The sequence below is a fragment of the Melozone crissalis genome, unplaced genomic scaffold, assembly GCF_028551555.1.
Source record: "Melozone crissalis strain CALT ecotype California unplaced genomic scaffold, PUWL_Pcris_2 ptg000013l_1, whole genome shotgun sequence".
NCBI classification, from domain to species: domain Eukaryota; kingdom Metazoa; phylum Chordata; class Aves; order Passeriformes; family Passerellidae; genus Melozone; species Melozone crissalis.
In genome coordinates, this window is record NW_026535791.1 from 15,029,083 (window position 1) to 15,052,680 (window position 23,598).

The 23,598-nt window shown below is 39.6% G+C and overlaps 1 protein-coding gene across 7 annotated transcripts in view; it reads left to right on the top strand.

The window, feature by feature from the left end:
- ENOX1 (ecto-NOX disulfide-thiol exchanger 1) overlaps positions 1-23,598 on the top strand; it is a 356,774-nt gene that overhangs the window by 74,408 nt on the left and 258,768 nt on the right. The window lies entirely within an intron of this gene.

Below are 23,598 nucleotides of genomic sequence, written 5' to 3' on the forward strand. Positions count from 1 at the left end.
AGCTGACATTGCTGAAAAGGCTACTGGACAACTTTGTTTTCCTTGTCATTAAATGAGCTCCCTTGCGGTAGAAGGGTATGTGAATTTCAGAGCTTTGCAAGCCAGGTTAGAAAAAGTTGGCCCCTTTCTTTCCAAAACTATCCATCAAGGCAGTCCCAATGCACCCCAGACATCTCTGGGTGTGCAGGCAATGGTCTCCCCTGTTCATTTTGTGAATGCATTTGTTATGGAGAGAAGGAGAGGAGGGCTGGTCTGGCTGATTGTATGGCTGTAAGTGCTGAACAGCAAAAAATTTTAAACAAAAAAATCTGGTCCTCTTTAAACATTGGCGGACAGATATCCATCTTCCATCTGTGGCAGCCTGTGCCAAACAGCAGAAGAACTGCAAAGTTAGTGTTCTGAAACCTCAGAGGAATAACTGGCACGCTCCAACTTTTATTTTTTAAAACTTCACACAAATCTGAAACATTAAACACAGAAAGTAAAGTTAAATGTGACAAGCAGGCAGAAAGTTCAGCTGGAAGGGCTGTGCATGGAGCAAAGCCCTGGCACAGGGCATGGAGCCCCTCAGCACTGCTGCGTGGGCGTTGCTATCGAGTGGCAGCAGGCAGTGGTCACCCATTGTGGAGGCTGTCCTTTGGCTGTCCCCTCCCCTAGGGGCCAGGGAAGTGGCTGGGAGTCTTGAAGAACTGTCTGGCTCACAAGACCCTTCCAGAGGTGCAGTGACTTACACCATGTTGAGATGTGACACTTGGAAGGGGGATACTGAGTACGTACTCTATACCAACTAAGCAAATTAGTTTTCTTTAAAGAAAAAGAAGGCATTCTGATCAAACAAAGAACTTTCAGATACCAAATGTCAGGAAATAGTCTGAATTCTGCACTGAGCTTTCTTAAAAACACAAATATTTTACCTCTTTGGAAACACTTTCAAACTGACTTTTTGCTTAGTAGTGTTACCAGGAAAAAGTAATGCATGGATCTTCTATTCTGTAACCAGTAGGGAAGTAGTACTTCTGTCTTATCCAACCATGATTTGATAGAAAAGTTTCTCTGGACACACTGCTGGCTTATGTTCAGCTGGCTGGTAACCAGCACCCCCAGGTCCTTTTACACCAGGCAGCTTTCCAAACCATTTTTTCCAAAGCCTGTAGCATGGGGCTGTTGTGACACAAGAGCAGGACCCAGGACTTGGCCTTGTTGAACCTCATACAATTGTTCTTGGCCCATCAATCCAGCCTGTCCAGATCCCTCTGCAGAGCCTTCCTGCCCTCCAGCAGATCACCATTCCCACCCAACTTAGTGTCCTAAGGACACTAAGGAGACTGAGGGGGCACTTGATCCCCTTATCCAGACCATTGATAATGATATTAAGCAGAACTGTTTAATCAATTAGACTGAGATATTTTGTCTGTTCTTGTTCTTACTTGAGACTGCATCCAAAAAGGACTGTTTTCAGTGAGCTTGAATCAGTCTCATGGAGCAGCTGGGAAATAAAGCAGGACTGTGCATCAGCCATTATAAACTGGGCAGTAGCAATTTGCTTTGGTTAGACAAAGTGTCAGCTTTTAGCAGTTCCCTGTTAATATTTAATTTGCTTCCCCATCTAGGTACGCTGTGTTTTTAGTAATATGCACCTCTGCTGTGTTGTCCCTTTTATCAATCAAAGTTATTTTGCTTTTCTGACTTGGCATGGTGTTGCATCTCTTTGTCTCCTTTGGCAGAGCTAGGAAAATGTGTGTTTATGATAGGTGATTGCAAGGACACCACTTTGGTACCTGGGAGCAACTTCTCCTAATTAACTGGAGCGGTGGTGGCCGAGTCCCGCTGCTAAACATGCCATATGCTACCCAGTAACACATGGTGCTAATAATTGGGGATGTCAGTAATGGGTGACACAATTGTCAGACTTTAAAAATAAAGCACTAATAAGGAGCTTTGAAATAGTCTTGTTTAAGATTGGCTGCTGTTTGTAACATCGTGAATTCTGAACAGGAGTTTAATTCCAAGTGCAAGAAAAAGAAGGAAAATGAAGGCATTTCTGCTTAAATGGATTAATGAGTTTGAGTATGGAAGAAAGCAGCATTCCCCTGTGGGAGTGTGCTTTGTCCATGTTACATTGCTCACCTAGCTCTATGTCATCTGCATGGATCATTTCAGTGGACCTCTGCAGACCTCTGCAAACCTCCCCTGCAGAGTCACTGCCTGTCACTACATCCTCTGCATGCATGGGGTGTAGATGGTAAATGTCCAAGTGGGATTTTTAGCTCGAACACTCAAGAAAGCAATGCCAACAATGAAGAAAATTTATACAAGCTTGAGGAAAATGTTTCAAAATTGGAGAGGCAGGTGCACACTTGTGTGGTGCTTTCTGTGTAGATACTAATGATGCCTCCTGTGCATCCCAATGTGTATCCCTATTCACTGTGCAAGGGTTGGATCTGGAATCCTACCCACACAGAAAGTGTATGGTAGCCAAATGTAGCTACACATGAACAAAGTGTCCTTATTTTGTCAAGATAAAATACCCAGCACAGAGTATCATAAATTGATCCCTGGAGGACAGACCTAGAATAAAAACTGTAGTACTTTGAATATATGTGTGTTACAATCGCATTGAAGGCTGTGCAGCAATTTGTATTGTATTACAGCTGACAAAGTATTTTACCTCCTAATAACTAACTACTGTAAATAATGTTGATATTTTCTCCATATTTATAATTACATTAATTGCTTTGTGTATTAATAACAGTTAAGTGTCAGAGCCCAAGCCGTAGCTGCCAGTAATCCACAAGCAACTTGTTTGCATATTCAAACTACAAAATGATGAGTAATTGGCCTTTTTGCTAGTGCATATCACAGCTCAAATTTTACACAGAAAAGCCCACTGTTACCCAAATATTGTCATGTTCAATATAAAATCTAGTGCTAATAGAATGTCTTCCAGAAATGAAGAGAAAGCCTCTAAATAGATCAGAAGACATCCTATGAAAAGTAAAAGAATGGTTTACTTTAGCTAGAAATTGTGACTTACTTCCAAATGAAGCTAAGTTTTGAAAAAAGATGTTTCCTGCTGTTGAAAGTAGCATTTTTCAGAGCCAAAGCTGGAACATCCATATGCAGTGCAATGTTTTTGTTTTGTAACGTGAGATAATTGGGCTAACGGAGTGTCACAAAGAAGCATTTGAGGATTGACTAAATTTTTCAAACAGAAGCTATTTTTTGGGAAAGTTTCCAGAGAAATAATTGTTCTGCTTTGCTATCTTGCGGACTTAAGCATTTTTATTCTTAGAGACAGAGCAAATAGAGATTTCAGCTAAATCTTGCTAAAACTTCAGTTGAAGAAAGTAACTTCTTCAGCTTCTAGGAAGTTTTTTTGAGTTTTTTTGTTTGTTTGCTTGTTTGTTTTCTTCACTTCTGTTTTCTTTGTAGTTATGGTGCTTTATTTGTGTTGAAATCCTTGTTGGAAGCCAGCATTTAATACAGTTGATGGTTTTGAAATTTTGCAAGCCACTAGCATTTGTGAGGGCAACAGAGTGAAGAGTCAGTTCCAACTTAATATTGCAGATGTACACGGAATTATCCAGGGAAGAGCAAAGGTTGATTAAATTCACAAAATAAGGTGATTCATAGTTTTCTAAATATGTCACTCAGCCTAAAATTAACTCAATTATTTACCAGTCACACACATGCTAATGAATCCTGACAATCTCAATTGACCTGCTCCGATGAACTTGCTGTCACCTAATATTATTTCGTCTGTATTTTCACTGAAAAGAGTGATTGTAGCATTTTTCACATGCAAAACAAAAAAATGCTTGAGGTTTGTATTATTTTTTAATACTTGCAATTGCAGGGCACTAGTAAATTAATTACATTTAATTAGAGGCACTTCTTTTTTGTAAGACTGTTTCCTAAAGTTTAATCCCACAGAGATTATACATGTGATAGTGATGAAAGTAGCTGCTTCTAAAGCAGCATCAATGATACAATTTGAGAAATAAAGTTGAGCTTTTCTTTTCATGGAAAATGTGAAAAAATTATAGAACTTTAAGACTAATATGGTAAATAAGATTTATTATTATTGCTAAAATTAGAATCACCTTGGAATGCCATTTTTAGTTGTGTTACCAGTAGCTATAAGCAATTTGTAAGTTAGCCAAAATAATACATGGGTTTATCTATTTTCCTACTAAATACAGAAATATAAAATTTAAATAAAAATGAGTATTTGTACGTGAGTTATGAGTCAGTCTCCAAAAGGCTGCCCTGGATTATGAAATGGGATCTCTTTCCCTTTCAAAGGTTTTTGCCTCAAAGCTTTACAGAATCCTGGATGAAAATCAACATTGATCCATAAAATAGACATCACTGTAGCATCCACATGGGTAGGGCACAGCAGCTGAAAACATTTCTGGCCTGAGGTTATTTCTGTCAGGAAAATGGAGATAGATAAAGATATAGATATATAATATTTAAAGCTGCTGGGCAATGGTAGGCTGTTTGCAGACAGCTGCATGCTCAGCCTCTTTTGCTAGAATGGTTAAGTGGCTAATTAAGTGGACAAGTCAGGTCTCAGCATACCCTCAGGGAGGAGACTGCTGTGTCTCAGCCTCCTGTGAAAGTTTTGGGAGAGATGGGTTTGAGGCTGCAGCAATCTCATTGTGAGTTGTGATGCTGGCTGTGATGCGGGGCTGCTAGAACCCATTTTACAGGATTTTGCTCAGTGGCTGCCAACCACAGAGAAACATAAAAAGTTTAAAAAAACCCTAAAAATTTCTGAGAACTGAAACTAAAGCATCATATTTAATTGAATTTGTTTCTGGGTAGTTCCAAATGGTTAATGAATTTGTTTAGAAAGCTGTGTGCTTGATGATTTTGGGTTTTTTTTCTTAAATACTTTCCATGATTTTCATACTTGATTCATTCTGTGACATCAGCTATGGTGACCAAACAGTTGTTTCCGTGGTGACAAATTGCAGTGTTACAAGCATGCTTATATGAATCAGGTAAGAAAAACAGATCAACTATAAATGGAGACAATTTGCTTGCAAAAATAAACCAGAAATATTTGGTGAAAGTTTTTTGGAGAATGGCTTGGAAATCTAAAAATGATTTTAACATAGGTGAGTCTTCAAGTCATCCAAAAATTCCAGCATGGCTGGTTTTCTAGTGAAGCAGAAAGGGATCTGTCCACATCTGGTGACAGCAGCCACATGTAGAATGCTTAAAGTAGATAAGTAACTTCATAAGAAGTGTGAATTAATTTACTGCAATAAAAAAAAAATATAGCTTCTTGCTCATCCTCTAAAGTATGACAGCCAGCATCACAGCTCATTGTGATTAAGGTCTATCTTGCTAATAAATTGCACCTTGAAAGGATCTTGAATGCTTCTGTTATGTCACAGATACAATTCTGATTCCACAGGGGTGTAAGCCAGGAGCTCGACCACTGAAAATTATGGAGCTGCATCAGGCTTCTGTAAATACAGGAAAAGGTGACTTGTGGTCTCTCTGTGTAAAAGGGAATCTATGTCCAAATTTAGGACACCTCAAATTATATGTTATTTATATACGTGTTATGTGGTGTACTGTATTGTCATGGATTAAAATATATTTCGGGCTACATGGTAGTAATGCCAAAAAGACCCTGGATATATCCAGTGACAATATGAATTAATTCCATTCATGACAACTCTCAGTGGGAATATTGTGCCTTGCCTGGGCTCAGACGTTATTTCCAATAAGTATGGAAATAATGGCTCACAGTGCTGCAAAGTGCTAGGAGATCTCCAGGGAAATCTCATCAGATTATGTGATAGGTTTGAAATTAATTCGTGTCCCAACTGTATTTACACAATGTACAGTTGTCTCTCTGATGGCTTGTAAGGAAAGGTAAATGCAACCATCCTAAATCAGTGCAGGGACTTGCTGCAATATGCTTTCTTCGTAGAATATAGGTATTTTTCTGAGTTTTACAGAAAGTCCAGACAACTCAAAAAATGGTTATATAACTTACTTACGCTGCAGACTTATTGTTGTCTTGTTTGTCACCTCATTGTGCCACATTATCATCTTTCTTGCATTTCTCCTTGCCTCCAGCTCAGTAGACATGAATTTTCACACTGTCCTTTCGAAAATCTGAAAGGGGAAGAACTGTTGAGAAATTCTTAATTCTGCTGTGGGTATGACCCAGCTACAGATTCATCCATCGATATATACATACACCTGTCATTCCCAGGCTGATCTTTGGTGAAGGCTTCTTTATGGCACTGTTCTGGCCTCTTTGCAGGCTGGTTTGGGATTGTGCCAGGCTTTGTCTGGTCAGGTGTGCAGAGCTGTGTCCTGTTGGGCCAAAGGAGCAAGGGATTATCATCCGTGGAAGAATGTACATAGCTTCACCATATCTATAAATAGTGAATGTCACAAGAAGCATATGACAAATTTGCAAGCCCATCCATCAGTTGAGTTTGTTGGATTGACCGTCATCTGGGAGCCATAAGCTAAAAGCTCAAATATGAATCCTTTCAAGATTTGAAGTGTGCAGAAAATATGTTGTCTAGTCAAGAAGTCTTTAAAGGACTAGGAGAGGAGTGGTCTTCTTCAGAGACCTGCTTCTACCCTCAAGTTTGAATAGAGGGCTGAGTGGTTTTGGAGGCCCAGGGCAAAAGGGAGGTTAACACCACGTGCAGTGTGCAAGGGCTGTGAGCCTGGACTAGATCTTTACTTTTTTTAAAACTCTGTGGCTTTTGACATTGCTTTTGAGAACACGGAAATAAAATGGACATAATACTGTGCATACTGCAGCTTCTCTCTCCTCTCACTGATTTAACTTTTTTATATCTGGCTTCCACATTTAGCTTCAAGTCTTTCCCTCCTTCCTTTCCATTTTAAAAAGGTATTTTCAGCTCTAAAAGGTATTTTCTTTGTTGATTTTTAGAGTCTTTGATTTTCTCAAAGATTCAGTGACACAGAGAAGAATCTCTAGGATCCTTTTTGCTGACTTTTCTTCCTTGCCTTTTCTTCTTCTTTGACTGTCTACAGACAGTCTTCTAGTTCTTTTTTCCTTATTTTGTGCTTGCATTTTCACTCTTAAGAGAACTCGGTTCTCCTCTTCTTTCCAATAGTCATCAGCTGTGGCAGGCAAAGTGTTGATCAGGCAACCTACTTTCTGTCTCTGCAGATTGGTTACATTGATGGAAACATTTGGTACAATGGTATAGGTTTGCTATAAACTCTAATTCGACTTAAAGCTTCTTTTTCCCCCTCCATTTTGATATGATCAGTGCATCAGCAGTCACATCTGGCACTGAAGTCTCAATGCAATAGATACCTGGCTGCCTTTCATTAATGTTATAGAAGAGAAAACAACAGAAAATCAAAATAATAATTTATTTCCTCTACTGCTAATTCTTCCAGATACCAGTTGTCTTTATCACTTATAAAACACATCTGACTGCATATTAGAATCTCCTCCATTTTACCTGATAGGTACCAATGCAACCTCCTTTGTTTCTATTTATTATTCATGGTAGATATATTTTCTATTTAATTAGGCATTGTATTTTTCCCTTTCCCTGTATTTTACCCTCAAGCATTTGAGGAGGAGAAGGGGCTGTAAAGTTCTTTGCTCTTCTTTAATTTGCTGATCCAAAGCACTTGGGATGGGGCATGCACTGTCCAAAGAGACGTTCACTAAATTCCAATCGATCAGTCACTGAGATGACCAAAAGTGAAACAGATTGCTGATATGCCTGCTGCTGACAGCACAAACACAAGATAGTGATGTTGCAGCAAGAGGGTCTGTGGAATCATTATGACTGGTACTGAGGTATGAGATAGAAAGAAATCAGGGTGTTTCAATGTTGGGTTTGTAAGTGGCAGTCTAGAGAAAAACAGTGGTTTTCAATTGGATAGTTTGGGCCTTTTTAAACTGGATATGTCAAGAAATTAATAATTTGAGTACCTTTCTTAGTGCTTTCTGAAGCATTGAAAATATGAACCTGAACACTGTATGGTGCTTTAAAATTGTGTTTAGCATAGAGGTATTTATCTATTTGTCATGCAGAAGGAAAATTAATAACCTTCTTTGTGCACCAAAACTTTTATACTGAATGTTTTTTGAAATTTCATTATGTAGAAGCCCTATGGAAGCTGTGCTGTCCAAAACATTTTTCTTTTAATGTACTGTAATGTGTGCTTGTTCAAACAAAGAAATGCTTATCTGTTGAAAAGATAGCAGTGATAAATTACTTCAGCTTTCATGCTTACCTACTGTTTTCCATTTGGCATTAAATTCCTAGTTGAATCCCAGAGGCAGATACATCTGAATTCAAAAAGTTACCTTCATGCCTTTTTTTTTTAGCCAGCCCCTGTGTCCTGATGATAAAAAATGGAAATTTAGTCACCTAAACCATCCTTCTTGTATAGTTTAAATCCCACTAGATATGAAAAGGATTGCAATTTTTACAATTTTTCTGAACTATATTAATTTTCAGAGGCTGTACAGGACCTCTACCTCTACTGTCACAAAAACAGCACTTTAGATAGCAACAGTTTAAATATCAATTTAATCCAAATAGCATGCAAATTGAGCTTCCTATACTTACCCTATCTCATTATGGAAAATGCTGCATATGCTCTGTTAATCCTTTTGAAAAATTATTGACTCCTGAATAACTTTCTTTTACTACTATAAATCATATCTTCATGGTATTTTTTTTCCCTGTCATTGACTTTTAAGTTCAAGGGTCTGTTTTAGTTTCATCAGAAAACAAATTTCACTCTATGCTTAACATGAAATATTCTGGGCTCGTGTTTTCCATTTTAATGGAAGTTCATCACTCTCCCCTGCCTTCTCCTCACTGAATAAGTGATACTTATGCAATGCACAAGTGGAGCATACAAAACCAGAAGAGTAACAAAACAGTTCAAGAAGCTAAAAGGTAACATGACGTAAGTTAGCTGTATTAGCATATCTGAATATGTAAGAAAAGGTAATTGTGAACTCCTGCCTCATTTGCCAATCTTTGCCATGCATCAGTTAGTAGAATAATTGTTATTTCCAAAATACCAACACTGGCTTTTAAGCAGGAGATGCTGTCTGTCCTAGCTGACTCTTTAGATGTTTATCTTAATCTGCATTTTTGCTGATCCATATTGCTTGCCCTCTGAAGGAGTGTGGGCATCTGCTTGTGAAAGAGGTGAAGTTTCTCACACTGCTTAAGGAGGAGAATTTCCTGCCCTGGGATGAACAAACATGCACTTGACCAAACTCTTAACATCAATGTGTGACAGTTTCTATCTGATGATACATGTGCTAAAATAGAATAGTTTGGTGGGAAAGCACCTACAAAAGTTGAACTGAAAAGTTAGTACTGGGCTACAAAAACCAAGATATGGAACATCTCCTTTTGTTAGGTAAAATTCTGCTAGGCTCAATAAACTACTCATTATTAGAATTATTATTAACATCACTACTATTATTATTTTTGGACTCCAGCTGGGTCCTCTGCATTCCTAAAAGGATTATTTTTAGTGTAAAATCCTACCAGGAAAGGTGCACTTTTAAATAATGAAAGTCAAGGACATTTAGTATCTTGCAGAGCTGGCTCTACAGCAAAGGCAATATTACTATTACTTCAGGGCCATCAAAATTCAAGCCCTTCACATGTGGAAGTGCTGTCTGAAAAATGATTTTGAAAATGCTGCTTCACATTAAAAGTAGCTGGAAAAAATTGTCCCCAGGTTGGTATTATCTGTATGTAGCCAGTAGTTTAACAAGGAGCTCTTCCAGACATATTCCTGCTCTTTTGAAACAAAATCTGCTTTCTGGAGTACATTAGCCTGCAGAGGAGAAGAAACAGGGAAGCTATTAATATGTTTTCCCATTTAACCACAAATGCTCCTAACTCTCACTGAGAATATAGATAGTTCTCTTTTGGCAAGCAAATGCCTGTTAAGGGCACTTTGCTGGATGCATTTGTGCTATTCTGTAATCTTGGTAGTCTGCACAAATGGGCACAATCCCCAGAAAAATGACAGCAGGTGTAGATTAATTAAATACAAGAACCACTCTGGCTTTTTTGGTAGAAGGGGAGAGCATGCAGCTCACCTCCTGCTAATGGCACGGTTGACTTTCTTTGTATATTATTCCAGCCCTGCAGTCCTTTGCTTTGGTGAGGGTAGGATTTTGGTGGTGGGAGTCATAATTAGTGGGATTTGGCCAGGGAATACCCTGTAAATTAGCAGAGCCAGAGTGCTGCAATTATTTCTTCCCAAAGGAAATATATATGTTTGTATATATGTCTTTGATTTTGTTGATAGTATTTTAGACTGGGTAATTTGAAATGTGAGCGAAGCAGGTAAGATGTATTTTGTGGAGTCTGAGATCATCCTTCTTGTGGAAAATCTTTCTGAAATTATTGCATGGTGAGTAGAATTCAATCCATGCTATAGATTAAAGAAGCTGCTGTTTAAAAAATTTTGATGAAGCACAGACACCGTCACATGTGCATGGTATGGTCGATTTCTTTATACTTAGAAAGTAATCCAAGCCTGTTAAAGACAAGTAAATAACATCAATTTTTTTCCTCTTCCCCTTCCCCTCTCACTCTTTTTCTTTCCTCTGTATTGCCTGTATTGTAAAAATGCAAGAGTCTTTGGTGTCCCTTCATGCATAGCACTACCCAATGTGAAAGTTTTGTGATGATGAAATCATCAAGAGAAAGCAAGAAACCAATTTAGCTGTATTGTTATTACCATATTTAAAAAATGTTAACCTTTGGAGACCAGAGTTTCAGTGGACTGATGTTGTATCACAGCAGTGGAGCAAGTGCTTCTTAGAGATAGTCATAGGGAAACAAAATATTCTGCCATCAGGCTCTTGCCTTGCCCTCCTCCTTCCCCCATCCCTAACAGCAGCACAATGTTTACTGTTGTTAGTGGCCACCTGCTTCCCTTCAAATCCTCCTCATGCAAAACACAGTCGTTTCAGAACAGTCATTGTACATTTGGAAACAGCAAAGCAACTCTCCAAACCCCCTCTGATTGTGTTGTATAGCAGCTCCACTGTATGCCATTTCTGCTGCTTGGAAGGCTGGTGGCTGCTTGGCAAGCTAAAGAAGAAGCTTCTTCCCAATAACAGTGTTTTTTCTTTTATCCCAGAGTGTGGTATTATTTTTCTAGTGGTATGATTAGGAAACAAAATATATACAAAGCTTAAGAAATATTCCAATGTATTTATAATACAGTATTATGATGGGAATTAAATAAAGTCACTCAAGTGGTTGAGTTCATTCAAGTACTTTGGGGGCTTTTAAAAAGAAATAATTGTTGCATAGAAAGTGTTGCCTGAATAGCAATTATTTGATTAAAAGAATACTGGCCCAGGTCTTGTGCTTGGCTTTCTATGAGCTTAACCATGCAATCATTTTTTATTGCCATTGTTGAACCTAGATGGGTTTAAATAGGGCTTCTCCCACGTAGGTTCTTTAATGATACATTTAAGGAAGAGAGCACAAGTGAATTGAAATGAAATCCCGAACCCACATCTCAAGGAAGAGGGTGGGACGGGGTGTGAAAGGAGCCCTGGAGCTGTCGGGAACGGCAGGAGCAGCATTACGCAGCAAGGAGACCAGAGAGCTGGAGTCTGTCTGAGGATGGAAAAACAACATTCTTCCTGCTGAGAGTCCTTTGCTTTCACTGGATGCAGATGACATTCTCTCTGAACCTACTGCTGCCTACAACAATACTTCCAAATGCAACTGGCACCCGTTCCCGCTGCCTACAAGCAGTTATAGAAAGCAGGCTGGGTTTCTAGGGTTTCTTAAACCCACACTACCTAAGAAATACAATTTCTTAACTGTACATAAGGAGAATAAAAACAAGATAAATGGAAAAGTCATGCTAAATTATTTGTAAAACTTGAAAAAACTTGTATTCTGTCAGTTGAAATCTGAAGTGCTGAGAAGGAATGACATGTTGCATTGTGGCAGATCTCAACAAGGATTGAGAAAGGGTGAGCCTGTAACACTCTAGGCAAAGCTTCATGCTCCTGGAAACATTCTTGTTTTGCAAAGTGAATAGGAGCTGATTGTTAAAGCATGTTTGCTGCTGATGGCAGGAAAAATGGCTAAAGTGCTAAAATGAATATAGTAGAAAGTAAGTTTTAGGAAGAATTCTGTCTGCAAAAACCTTGTGCTATAAAATTTCTCTTGCCAAGAAAGGAACAAGGACTTGACAGATAAAGAAATAGCAACAAACAAGCACAGCTTTTCCAGAGGTGATGGAAATATGCTCAGAGCAATGATGCAAGCCCTCAGTGATGATGGGTGTGCTGCCCATATCTTTGCCTTCCAAAGAAGTGCAGAAATACTCACTGCATCCTTAATAGTCTGGAGAGACTTGGCAAGAATTGTCACTGAGTATTTATTTGAAATGTAGTTGCAGGGAAGTGTGAAGCAGATATTAATTTAATCTCAAGACTACAGAAAGATGTGAAAAAAAACCAGCCCAAACAACTCAGAGGTGCAATTATTTACCTTAAGGCATCTGATTTTTACAGGTTAAAAGAAAATAGATCTGTTTCTTGTCTACTGCTGTTGGAAATTTTGCAGGGTTTATATAGAAAGTATTCTGGTTTTCATTAAATAAATAGCTCTAAACAATTTATAACAGAATTCTGCAGGATTACCACAGTAGTCTATTTGTGTTGACATTAAGTGACAGTGTCTGAGAAGCTGCCACTGTAACTCTCTGTTATTAGTGTTCTGTTGTGTATTTGTATCAGGTCACTCCTGTACTTGGCATGTCTTGGAATGGTTGCAAGATTCTTGGTCTGAAAGGAAAATATGTGAAATTACTGAGCTTTTTTCAGTAGTGATTGGGGAAAAGAAATCATTGTTTCAAGTTCCTTTCTGGTGTTCAGGAAGAAATGGATTGAAAAAACAAAAAGAAATTCAGTTCTCCAGGAGCATGTCTGAAGATACCAGAGAAGGCCATGTTGATCTTTTAGTTTCACATCCAGTTTTCAGAACAGCTGGATAAATTCAGAAGTAAGGGTTTTTTTTTTTTTTTGTTACAATAAACATATAGTTCAAATAAAACTCCGAAAGTAAAAATTTAATAGATTATGCCTGCCCATCATCAATAGATGGGTCTATGAACAGGAAAAGATAATAAAGAAAAATAAATAGTATGAGTACTATAACTTATATTGAAATTTCACCACCACAGGTCTGCATAAAATCAATATGTTTAAGCCATTCAGTTTCAGCTGTTAAGGATTTTAATGAGTCCATTTACTTTGTAGATATTATGAGTTAGTACAAACTATTTCCTTTACATTCCTTTCATAAGCCCAAGGGATTTGACATCCCTGGAGAAGATGTTGAACAAAGACAGGGTTTCTAGCGGAGAATCATCTGCCCACTTGCTTTGGACATCAGGCAATAAGGTCCTGATGGTTGTTATTAGATTACCCCTATTCAGAGTATTAAACAAGGTTAAATCTCGAGTTATTTTTTCATCTAGACACTGTGACTCAGTGGGAAATGGGTATGGTTATTCTGGGATAGGATTTGACCTAAATTTGTTTCTTGGTTAGATTTGCATACTGACCTCTTATTTTTGAGATCTCTGAACTATCTCTTCTATGGTCTGAAAAATTTGCTGACTTGATTAGTGCTAGTAATTTAAATTTCAGTGTCTGACATTTCTTTGCTGATCTGTTTTGTCTGTATTGACAGCAGTCAATACTAGTGTCTCAGGAATTTCAGACTGTGTCTGGGAGAACGTTTTATCTGAAAGGAGAAGAGCAAGAATTTAGAGTGGTGGGAAGTGGCTGGAACTGGACTTTAGGCTTGCCAATAGAGTGAAGGAGGGAATGAGTTTAAATGATGTTCAGATGCAGCTGTTGTTTCATTTTCATCATCATTATGCTGTGCATGAAGAGTAGAAGAAGAGGTGGAGAGAGAGGTCCCTCAAAGGGAAAAAGAAACCAAGGGAAAAAGTAGAAAAGCATAGCATTGAGCAAGGTTGGGAGAACAGGTGGAACAAGTGTGCCAAGAGTAGGATAAAAACACCAGAGAAAATGTGGTAAAATCCCTTCCAAGCATTCTGAATCTCTGCTCAGCACTTCAAGGCAGCTTTCTCCAGGCTAGCAATTACATCCAGCTGGTTTGAGGAGCTCCAGGTAGCAATGAAGATGAAATGGCAAAGACTTTAGCTTGGCTGTTCAGGGATCCCAGGAAAATATTTTGGATGTTGTCATGCTGATATCTGTGTTACTTTGTTTTTACAACCCATACCAACCTGGAAAAGCAGACTAAGGCAGTGCAGTAATGTCTCAGCGCTGCAAATGCACCTTTGTTCTCCTTTCCAGAGTTTGTTCCCCATTGCCCAAAGGCTTTTTATCCTCTGCTACTTCTACCAGATAAAGGTCCTTGACAGAGTATGTAGCAAGGAAGACTTGCTGAAGCAGATTCTTGATCTGACATCAATCCAGCTCCAAATTTGCATATGAAAATGTAATAGGGTAATTTATCACCTTTATTCAAGTAAAGAGATAAAATTGCAGGCAGTTAACAACCTTCACTTGTATGTTGAAAGTTAGAGGGAAGTTAGGCAGTTAGATAGCAGCACCTTTCCTTTTCTGATGTGGATTACCCAGAGGGAGTAATCATCATTCATAGTTTTCCACTGGCAACTTTACCTGATACAGGCAGGTAAATTACAGAGCAGAGCATGGTGCTATGCTTTGGCTTTGATCCTTTCAATTGTAGCAGGTCTTCAGCAAGCACCCAGTATAACCCATGCAGGACTGTCAGCATAGCTTTTAAAAGTAACTAAGGGGTTAGAAAAGACTGTGCTCTATATGAGAGCAAACAATAAAGTGAGTGTGGAGGAGGCTTCATTAAGATTGTTTGACCTATGAGCAAAATAAAGAGGAGGAAGAGACAGGCTTTCATAGTGATTTACTTTCTATGCCTATGAATCATGGGTTTTTTTCCTCTGTTATTGTGATTGCATTTTTTTCCTCAGCACTGCTCACCCTATCATTATGGGTAGAAAATGTAAAGGGATTGTGATATTTTCTCAGCAGTGATGAAAGGAACAGGACACTTCAAGGACAAGCTATAAAAGTTGTTAGGACTTCAAGATGCTGTAGCTTCTTCATCTGAAAGCACTGTGTATGATCCGTATTGGATTAATGTGAGTCATGCTGAAGGATGCTGACTTTACCGTAAGCTATATTGATCTCACATATTTACTTTTTAACTTAACAAATACAATAATTTCCCTATTTTTCCCCAGCATTTCTGGGTGAGTACACTTTTGAGGCTGTAAACCCCATGGGAAGGAGCCAGGCAGTTCATGTTGGCAAAGAATCTGGCAAAAGACATTGCTTAAATATTTGCCAACAGCAACAGAGGCTTGTTTAAAAAATAACTCTGTGTTTCAGCTATTGTCTTGAGGGGCTTATTGGAAGAGAGCAAATAGAGGCACAAAATTTTGAAATTTTTATAAAGCTCTCAAAATATTAAGGAGTATTTGCAATATAGTACAAGTTAAATATATTTTAGTGTGGTTTGATGTGGCTTGGCTTTTTCTCTATTTTTGGTCGAGAGGAAGGGAAGAGAAAGCAGGAGGGGCTGTGTGCTGTGCAGTCAGTGAGAAACCTTGGAATTGGAAAGTAGAAAATGAAAAACAGCAGATGTGAAACAGTGGTTTCTGACTTCCTTCTTATGAGCACAAATGTATCAACTTAATAACATCATTTTAAACCCTCTTTTTGGGCCATGGAAGTAAAGAAGGTGGAAATAATTAGTAGCAGTCGAAACAAATCCACAACAAGTCATTTGTTCTTGGTGAAATGTTTCTCCATATTGTTTTGTGGTTTCTATCTGTCCAGAAAAAGTATTCCCCAGACATAAGGGAATACTTCTGACCTTGTATAAGATTTCCATGCAAGACTGTAATGTGGACATGGCTTTGTCACAAAGGACAAATATTCCCCACAATGTGCAGCAGAGCTGTTTGCTGAATGAACAGAAAGATGGAAGCCCCAGTGATACATCACACTGCAGGCATACTTTTATTCAAATATAATAATTTTAATCCAATTATACCAGCAGGTCAGAAAATTGGTGGGCTTTCATACTGGTGATATTGTGTGAAATCTTAGTTGAGCTGTGCAGCCAAATAACTAGAGAGGATTTATTTATGACACTTCCTGGTGTTTTTCAGAACATCAAAGACCTAGCCAGCAGATTATGCAGCAGATGTATTACATGAAGTAGAATTGATTGTGATTTGCTGGATATTTGGGGATTTTGTAAAAAGGGAGAGCATAATTATTGAATAACTTCTACTACAGCTCTCACAGTTTTTTTGTTCTGTTTTGTTCCTCCCTCCCATACTAGTTACCTTGATCTGGTAGAATATGGATTTTCCCTTAATAGAAGCTCTTCTCTCGTGGAGAAGAATCATCGGCTCCTAATTAGCTCAGCACACTTAACATTGTGCTACCAAATATGTGGTCTGTCTAAAGGTAGATTGGTTTATCTCAAGGTTCATGTTTTTGAGCTCATGCAGCCTGAGTAGTGTTTTTCTTCAAGAGGAGCTCAGGCAGTAGGAGTGGTACAAATCTTCTCAAGCTGTGCAAGAGTGGCAGGAAACATGGGCTGTTATCAACAGAGCAAATGCGGGTCACTCGCAGGTGGGTTGAAGGATATTCATTTCCATTTTGTTAAAATATCTGCAGGCAGCTAGAAGCATTCTAATTTTTGCAGTGCTGTTTTGTTAACTGAAAGAACCTAAAGAGATTTTTACATATGAGATACAGCATGAGCTCTCAGATTTTTTGAAGACAGCAGCTACAGTGGATGAAGTTTGTGAGGGGTTGGGGTAGACATTATAGCACACTTAACCCATCATGGTTGCTTTTCCATGGTGTGCCAAGACATTACTATAAACATCAAGCGCCTCCAAAGTGGATAAGCTTCTGTGCTGGAGTGTGAGGGTGGACACGACAGGTGAAGAAAATAAAGACAGAAAATAAATGTAGTTATTTGGTGTCTGCACCACATGCCAGCACCACTGCCATCCATAGGATCTCTCCCTTTTTTGCCAGCAGCAGTGTTAGTTTTGTGGCATCCGAATACTACAGGACTTGAGAAGACTTGTGGCAGATTTCTGAGCAAGTCTCCAACTGAGAGTAGTTTTGTTTAGATCTTCCATGAAAAATCCACTAAACCAAAAGGCACCATTTGGGAGAAAAATTTTGTGATGTTCAGAGTGGTGGGCTCCCTACTGATAGCACTGAGTGCAGTACCAGATACTGCTCTGTTATCTGACACATTTAGTTCAGATTAAAGCATTACACAAGTGTGAAAACAGTCCTTTTTACTTAGAAAAGTTTGAAGAATTTCTGCTGGGAAGAGCACTGGGCTGGTAGGTCATTTTCGAGGTCCTTTTAGCCTAGCAGGCCTTTCCAAACTCTGAAAAGCTTATGGCAAGGGGAAAGTTGAACAGCCTTTGCTGGGATGCTGCAGCAGTTTCATGAGAAATGGAAGTGGGTCATTCTGGATGTAAAATTCAATTGAAACATTTTTTGTCAGCATTGAGACATTTGAAGATCCCTCTGCAGAGGGTGTGACCGCTTCTTCTGCCATGACATCTGTTTGGAAGGAAGTGTAAAATTTCCTTTGTGATTCACACCAGAGCTTCAGAGTTGGGAAATTCCCTCTCCTCTCATTATGTTTGGTGTCTCACCCTTGAGTGGAAAGGACTATGGTTTGCTAAAGGTCCAAGTGAAAATCTACTTTTAAAAAATATGTGAGGAATCAAATGGTAATTTCTCTTATTGTAGATGCTGGGAAATTTAGCTCTTATTGTGACACTATTAAGTTGTCTGAAAATTGTTTATTTATTAAAACACCATAGAAAGGACTGTTGTGAGGCATCCTTTCCAAAGTGGGCTAATGAGGAAGAAAACAGAAGGCAAAATGCAGGAATTTGTTTCAGAATCATGGATATTGTATATTCAATATTACTGTTTATAATGGAAAAACCTGTTATTTTAAACTACTGTTCAAAATCTTGTGGTTTGGACTAGTTAATTTTGTTTCCTGCTTGGATTTGAACATTTCATGTCCCTTGGAAATTAGATGTTGTAACTATTGTTCCCAGTAGTAGTGCGTTAAGCTGCAAAGTGCTGGATTTCAAGCATATTAAGCAGTAAGTACTCCTGAGTTTTTATTGTTGCCACATACCTTCTGATAGCCAGTCCCATAATCATATAATATGATGCCTCAAACTGATATGTTTATTGTTCTGAAAAGATTAATAGGCAGATGTTGACCCTGGCAGCCAGATAGAAGGGAAGATTTCCAAAGCATTAAATGTGATATTGAATTTGCTGCATTAAATGATCTATCTTTATTTTGGCTAGGCTGCTTATCTGTTAATTGTGATCTGTAAGTCTAGTTATAAATTTTTTTTTAAAATACTGTCAGAAAGTCAAATCCTGTGTTTGCAGTCCTAGTGGGCAGAGGATAAGGCCAATCTCTTTTCTTATTGTGATAGCCTGAACACTTCAAAATGCTTCTGCATCTATGCATTTTGAAGTGAATACTGCTGTAAAATCCAGGTCACTTCAATTGCTTTAAAACCCAGTCTCAGAGGATTTTTGGTAATTTTGAGCACTGTATCCACTTCTGGGGCTCCCAGCATAAGAAGGAAATGGACCTGTTGGAGTGGTTCCAGAAGAGGGCCACAAAGATGATAAGAAGACTGGAGCACCTCTCTGGTGAAGGCAGGCAGAGAGAGTTGGGGTTTGTCTGTCTGGGTAAGAGAAGGCTCTGGAGAGACCTTCCAGCGCCTTCCAGCAACCAAAGGGGTCCTACAAGAGAGCTGGGGAGGGAGCTTTCACAGGGGCATGTGAACAGGACAAGGAGTAATGACCTTGAACTGAAACATGGCCAGTTTAGATTAAATACTAGGATGAAATTCTTTACTGTGAGGGTGGTGAGACAATGGAACAGGTTGCCCAGGGAAGTTGTGGAAACCCCATCCCTGGAAATGTTCCAGGCCCTGTTGGATGGGGCTTTGAGCAGCCTGGTCCAGTGGAAGGTGTCTCTGCCCACATCAGGGAGGTTGGAACTGGATGATCTGTAAGGGCCCTTCACACCCAAACTGTTCCTTGATATATGCCCACTGAGTTAGAAAAATTGGCTCCCTCAAGGCAGAGTTTCTTAGCATGGGCACGGTCTTGCAGCAAATCATCAGCCCAATCTTTTTTATGAGGTGGAGCAGCCTCTGTCTCACACTTTGCAGCTCAGATAAGTGCAGGACAACTGCTGAGCACATAAACATATCTTTAAAGACATCTATTTTGAGGAATTACAGAAAATAGAGTCTGTTTGGAATAATCTAACCAAACTAGCATGTACTCAAGTTTATTTTCCATTGTCTGTGAAAGCAAGGAGATTAGTGTTTGCCCACAGAGGAATCACATTGGATCTGCCTTTTTAGTTGTTACAGGATATACAGCTGGGTAGGCATATCTGTAGGGATGAAATGAGAGAACTGTCTCTCGTTTGTTTTCTCCAGTCAAGCATAAATCTCTAATTTTAAGGGCATTCTACCCTTGGTTTAGATTTGTTTATTTTAGTTTTGCAGTCTCCATTTAAAATCCATTTTAATGAGCTGTTTATGCAATGATAGTGTTTTTAATATATGTTTAGGTTTTGTGCAACTCCAAGTCAGGCAATGATGTGTGAAGAAGGCATGAATTAATAATATGGCAAAGGCAACTGGAATACCTCCAATGCAGCAGCCAAACAAGATTTTGAGGTGGATGCCTGTCTGCCCATTTGCTTGCCTCTGCCTCAGACCTGAGTTCAAGCTGCTGTTTCTCTCCTCAGGGGTGACTTTTCTTTTCTGGCCTTCTTGCATTTTGAAGCTGGTTAGGACACCCAGCCTGATGCATGAGTGGTATCAACGTTGGTGTGGATTCGAGTGTGAGATGAAGGTCAGGGAATGGAGGATTGCCAGGAAACCAGCATTTCTTCCCATATGCTATCATTCTGCACTTAACTCATGCAGTATGGGTGAAGTGGAATGGTACCAGGACTCCAGTCAGCAAATCAAATCAGCTCTGCAGTAATCTTTGCCCAAGGCCATAGGTGGCCAGCTTGGGAACCTCTGCTAGTGTTGGAAAAGTGTTGCAAGCAAACCCAAATCCCAGAAGCATGTCCAATAGGGAACACGGTGCAGGAATGTTAGCTGGGCAAAGACTTTCCAAATGCTGTGGCTGTGGCTTTTCTAATCGTGGCAGATCTGCATGCAACAGTTTGGTGACCCAAGCCTTGCCATAGAGCAAGGTGTGACAGGGCCTTTTGATACTCTTTATGTGTGCCTACTTCCTGACCACTCATAAGAGGCTTCATAATTTGTCTCCAGACATACCTTGAATATAATAACAAGAATAATTAAAACTCGAATAGCAATTTGGTGCTCTGACCATCTGGGATCCAGCCTGAGATGAGATGTAGTACAGGCCCTAAAGCTGTTAGTAAGGTAAGCTTTCTTCCTTTTTTTTTTTTCTCTCTCTCTTTTTTTTTTTTTTTTGTAATTAATTTAAATGGCTTTTAAATGATTTTTAAATGAGTTCATACTCACAACAGCTTTGAAAATTTGTGTCTTGCCGGTGGGATCTGACTGCTGCTTCTACTGCTGTGCCTCAGTCTGATTCCCAGCTGGAAAAACCAAACCTCTGTATCAGCTGGGTGCAACCTCAGCACAGTGATAAAGGAAAGCGAATAAATAGTTGGAAGCTTTTCTAAACATCATTTAGAGAATCCCTTTTTTAATATATGAACCCCAGGGAGAAAGGAAAACAGGGAGGAAGAGGATATTACATTTGCTTTATTAGCATAAGTGTGTGATGGCTCTGTTACTTGCTTGAAAAGAGGATGATGAGAAGTATTGAGTGCATGAAGTTAAAGCTGATGGAAGTGTTTTATGGGGTATCACTTTCTAGCAAGGTTTTCTGTTCTCCTTTTCAGCCTGGAAGGACTTGATTGGGTTTTATTCTACTAAGGAAACCAACTACTCATTGAGTGTTAAGGGTGGAGCTGGAAGTATGGCAGAACCAGAGCAGTTAATTCTGGCCTCACCCTGGGGTTTCTGCCTCCCAAGCATAGCAGCAGAGTAAAGACGAGTCACAACTGCACTGATTGTTTTCAAATAGTGTCAAATAGTGTCTCTGTGGCAGGGTGTGACACTCCAGTGATGCCATTTCTAGCCTCATTAAGCTTGTTATTAAGGGACAGATCTAATGCTATCAGGTGCAGAGGTACACTGATGCAAATGGGCAGCTTTCAGGGCCCAAGTTAAGCCACTGCACCCTGTCACCCTGGTGGCTGCTCATTTGGAGTTAGGAGGGCTTATGCTGGGGCTGTGTAACAAACACTGAGGTGGGTGATGTGTCTCATGCCTCCTTAGCTCTGGGGCAAGCTTCCTGTGGATATGGTGGAGGTAACACTTCCCAAAGCCTGTACAGAGGGACTGATGAGAAGAATTCCAACTACAATCAAAGGGGAGAGGGAATCCTTCAGATGCCACACACTAGGTTAGGCAGAGGAAAGGGAAAAGGGATGGTTGTTTCCTTGAAGAAATTCTTTTAAGTTACAGATGAAGCTGAGGCAAAAGAGTAACTCTTCCGTCTATCTGAATGTGGACATAGGTTTTTGGCCAGATGAGTAATCTAATACTGATTACACCATTCTTTTCTTTGTTAAAAAAATCTGTCTTTAATGAAGGAGAAGTGGCAGGAAAACATCCAGAGATTTTTAATTTTGCAGCCAACGCCACAAAGCAAAAAATCAGGTTTTGGTGACTCAGCTCTTAGCAGGATTGTCCCATGCTTTGGTGCAGCAGTGACTGCAGAAGCAGTAGTTTTCAAAGATAAAGCAGTAGTTTTCAGAGATAATGCTGAGCTGAGCCCTGCTACACCCTTCAGTGCTGTCATCTTCAGGGCTGTTGGTCAGACAGCTTATACTTTCTGGTCTCAATATGCTTATGTTTTAGGGCTCAAGCAGCCAAAAGAAACTTTTTCATGGCCAACTAAATGGTGCCTTTTTCTCTCAGATACTCCTTTTTTTTTTTTTTTTTTTTTTTTTTTTTTTTTTTTTTTTTTTTTTCCTGGCTGCTCTGTGCTTTACAGTCTCAATCTTCACTTAAAGAAATGTGTCATGGTGGGCAGCCTGGGGTTAACCTGAGCAATTGTGCCAGCTGTCTTTCAGGCCTGGCTTTACCAGTCTGATCTCAGCTGTCAGCATTTACAGTCCTTGCTGACAAGAGCTCTCAGGCCCAAGAACAAGTACCGTCACCAAAAAGGCACTTCAGCAGCCTGTATTCCAGTCCATCTTTAGCAAATGTCTTTTAAATTTCCTGTGGATCTTATAGGAGCCATATGAAATACCCTGTGAAGTTTTATCAAAGGAGGGATACCAAGATGCCAGTGGGAATTGCCACTGAGGGTTATGGAACCATCTTCCCAGCCCTTTTCAGCTCATTCCCAGGTTGTGAGCCAGGAAAATTCATGTTTCAAGCCTATCCAGTGTGATTCCCAGATATTTTACCTGTGTCTGGGGGCTGCCTCGTAGTAAGAGTAGAACTGCCCAACTAAGTACAGCTCAGGAGAGTGCGGGGGAGGGGGGAGAGGGGGCCTGGCAGAATTGGACAGTTTAATTGTGAGACAATTCCCTTCTCCTTCACCTGGACAGACAGGCAGTGCCTTCTGCTTGCATCTGAGGAGCTTCTCTTCAGACCTTAATTTGCATGTTTTCACTGTCCCACCAGATCTAGGGTAAATAAGTAAGTAAATAAATAAATAAATATATACATAAAAAAAACCAAACCAAAAAACAAATGAAAAAAAATCAAAATCACCGCTAGAAAGGGAGAATCAGTGGTAGGAAGAAGGAAAACATGGTTGTAAGTGGGTCACATAGATGAGAAACTTCAAATTTCTTGTTGCAAACAGATTGTTTCCCCCCCGGATGCTGTTCACAGTAGAGGAATTCCACTGATTTGGTCCTCAAACAAGAGGAAAGAGGAGGATGACATCCTGAAACCATCTTCCACCACCTTTGAAGGACTGGGGCAGTTTCTCCACTGAGAGTTTCAGAATAACTTGTTCTGCTGCATGGGACCAACATGCCTGAAGCCCTTAAAAAGGCAAGAAACTGAGCTGGTTTGGTCCAAATTGTCTTGCAGCTTTTTTATAGGATATCCTTTTGGGAGCAAAGGAAGGGGGAAATTAGCCACCCACGAATACCAGTTTATTGTAGCAGTGGTGTACAGGTGCTGCCCTCCAGCTGGTGGCGTAGGGCAGGCTAGAGACAAATGCAGCTGGGGGAGAGCCTGCCTACCCCTCAGTGCTGCTGTGCGACCATTCCTTTCTGAACCCTGCCCTTGCAGATAACTTCTAACTTTTCTTTTTCCACTCTTTGCCTCACTCTGTTGGTTATTTACTCAGAACATGACTTTCAGCCCCATCAAAACCCTTCAACCTTCATTCCCATCTCT